This window comes from Chrysochloris asiatica, unplaced genomic scaffold (genome assembly GCF_000296735.1).
Source record: "Chrysochloris asiatica unplaced genomic scaffold, ChrAsi1.0 scaffold00031, whole genome shotgun sequence".
NCBI classification, from domain to species: domain Eukaryota; kingdom Metazoa; phylum Chordata; class Mammalia; order Afrosoricida; family Chrysochloridae; genus Chrysochloris; species Chrysochloris asiatica.
Genome location: NW_006408549.1, coordinates 3,982,623 through 3,986,220, shown reverse-complemented (window position 1 = coordinate 3,986,220; position 3,598 = coordinate 3,982,623).

Sequence of the window (3,598 nt, the reverse complement as noted above, 5' to 3'; positions counted from 1 at the left end):
AAAGCTAAAGTGGATAAAGAGAAATACTTTTAACTGATGGTATATGGAGGGGATTATAATCAATGTAATGAAACAAATTATATGAATTGTTGAATTTGAACTGATGATGTGCCCTGTAAACTTTCACTCAATCCACAATAAAAACCTTAAATTAAAAAAAAAAAAAAAGTAACCATTGATTATGGTTCACAAATCTACAGGTCAGCTGATTGGTTCTGCTTACCAAGGCCAGGCTTACCCGATCTAAGCTGGGCTCATATACACATTTTCAGATAAGTAGCAGTCACCAACTGGGTCTGACTGGTCCAAGACATCCTCCTCATGTGTGTGGCTGTTGGCTGACTCTTGAATGGGGTGATGGGCATGAATAGCTCATGTGTCTTTCATCATCACATAGGCTAATCTTCTGGAGTATTCATATGGCAGAGGCACGATTCCAAGAAAAGTGTGGAAATGAGCAGTCTCAAGACTAGTACACTGTTATTTCCACTATATTCCATATGTTGATGTGAGGTGCCATTGAGTCCATTGTGACTCTCAGGAACCCTATATACAACAGAACCCAACACTGCCTGGTCCTATGCAATCTCACAATCATTGCCATGTTTGAGTTCACTGTTGCAGCTACTGTGTCAAGCCATCTCATTGAAAGTCTTCCTCTTTTTCATTGACCCTCTGCTTTATGAAGTATAATATCCTTCTCCAGGGACTAGTCCCTCCTACTAATATGTCCAAAGTTTGTGAGATGAAATCTGGTCACCCTTTTTTCTGAAGAGCATTCCAGCTTTATTTCTTCCAAAACAGATTTGTTCATTCTTCTGGCAGTCATGGATATATTCAGTATTTTTCACCAACACCATAATTCAATTGCATTAAATCTTCTGTCTCCCTTATTCATTGTCCAGCTTTCACACGCATATGAGGCAACTGAAAATATCACGGTTGAGGTCATGCACACCTCAGTCCTCAAAATGACATGTTGTTTTTCAATAATTTAAAAGAGGTGGTTGCTGTTTTGTTTTGCTTTGCTTTGCTTCACTTTGCTTTGCAGCAGCAGCAATAAATTTACTCAACGCAATATGTTGTTTGATTTCTCGACTGCTGTTTCCATGGATATTGGTTGTGGATCCAAGTAAAATGAAATCCTTCACAACTTCAGTTTTCCTGTTTATCAGAACCATTGTTGCTTAATGGTTCAGGTATGAAGATTTTTGTTTTCTTTATGTTGAGGTGTAATTCCTTCTGAAGGCTATAGTCTGACCTTCAAGAAGTGTTTCAAGTCCTCTTCACTTTCAGCAAGCAAGTTTATGTATCGGCATGTCACTGGTTGTTAATGAGTCTTCCTCTGATCCTAATACCACGTTCTTCTTCATCTAGTCCAGATTTGAGATTTACTCAGCATACAGATTTAATAAGTATAATGAAAAGATTCACAGGCTTGATTGAAGGGATAAGAAATAAACATCACCGCTTAATGCATGGTCAAATTGCAAAATGTATGCAAACAATGTGGGAGGGATATCAACTGAGCTATCACATACACAAGTATCTCTCAGGTCTTTATTATAAACTCCAGCTCTTATGGAGCCCCTTAGCCATATTTTCATAGTCTAATCTAACCTGAGGGGAGTGCGGTGGCTCCATAGACTAAGCAATCACTGAACTGTGAAACCCAAGGTCAGCAGTTCAATCCCACCACCCATTCAGTGGGAGAAAGATGATGCTTTCTGTTCCAACAAGTATTTAAAGCCCTGGAAATCCTAAAATTGTTGCTATGAGCCAGAACTGACTCAAAGACACTTAACAACAATCTAATCTGAAATTAACTTATAAAGAAAGCCACAAATAAAAGTTTTAACTTTAAAGAATATAATTAATGTCACTGAGGTGTACATGTAGCAATAGTTGAATTAGTGTATGCTTTGCTGTACATAGTCTCAACAACAATAAAATTAATTTTAAGAAAAATTTTAATTGACACTGATTTTACTATTTGCTGTTGTTTTTAAATGCTGTAGAGTCAGTTCCAACTCATAACAACCCTGGATAGGGTTTCCTAGGAGCGGCTGGTGGGTTTGAACCACTGACCTTGTGGTTAGCAGTCCAGTGCTGATCCTACAGCACCACACCAGGACTTGTTTCCCCCATGATCCTTCTAAGTCACCTTATACAATAGGATTTTGACTCCAAGTTCAGAAATATATATATATATATATATATATATATGCTCAATTTCATTTTGTTAATTTACAGCCGCTTCTTCAGCACCTGGAATCACTTCAAATTTCTTAATTGAAAAGACTAAAAGTGTAGTCCAGGCTGTTTTCTGTCAGAAAGTCTGGGTCCAATCAAAAGTGAAAATTCTTGATCAAGCCAAGAGCTCAGTCCACATAGATGAGGCTCCTCTGACACGTCCCAACTCAGAGTGGAAGTAGAAACAGGAGCTAAGATCTCTGCAGTTTGTGGTGTGGAGAATTATGGTTCCTGTTAGAAATATCCAGAAGTCCATAAGCTCAAACACAGAAACATAGTGCCAAGTCAATCCAGAACCCCATGTGGATGTAAGCCTAAAATATTTAGAAAATCATGCAAGAGGAAAGAAATGGGATAAAAAGCAGGACACTGAGGGAATAAGAAGAATCCAGTAAAAAGAAAGAGAGAGAAATTATCCAATGGCAAAAATTACTTTCGTGGGGAGATAGAAAAAAAGTACTTTGGAATATGGCACAGTGGAAAAGAACTGGGACAAATCTCTTACACATTTCCTGCTCATTCTTTTGAGTGTCAAAGCTATTGCCTATTTGGCACCTCACTAAAAGGAAATTGCTTCAAAAGGCTCTCTTCATTTCAGTCCCAGCAGGTAAAGATTTAAAAGGAAAGGCTATGCGATCAACTGAGTAGATGGACAGCATTTTGAGGCTTCTGGGGAACCATTTCTATTCTTCTTCAAAGAAGACCAGTAACCATTTTAACACTACAAGAATTCATTCCAAGGACCAGTGGTCCATAGCACAATTAACTGAAATGACTCTTTCTAGAGATCCTTTGTAGAGAGCAAACTTGTCCATCTAGATCTTAGGAATGTCTCTGATGAATGAGCAGCAAGCACAGCTTGACATCGCATTAGCTCTTTTGGAAATCACATTTGCCCCGACTCCAAATGAGTTTATCTTCTGAAGCCCCTAAGATGATTCTCCATGTGTAAGCCACAGCTCTCTTATATTTTATATGTCCTGATTTTCTTTAAGGTTTTCTTCAAGAGGTTGTTTGACCAGAGAAAATGTATGCTTATTCATAGACTGAACAATTAGAAGCTTATAGAGATTTGCACTAGTATTACACATACAGGTGAAAATTGGATATTTGAAGAGTCAAGGGTAGTTCTTGATTTCCCCACCTCCACTCATTAAAAACAGAATAAGAAGAGATTTTTTTTTAAACTGGATTGTGAAGAATTGAGTATTTTAGCCGATAGCATAGTGAGCACTTTGGGGGAAATAAGATAAGTCAAATTCTCCTTTTGTAGCCCTTAATGGACCTATGGCCCACTTAGGCAGGCATGAGAGAGGTTTACAAGTTGATGAGCTAAGGGTGGGGG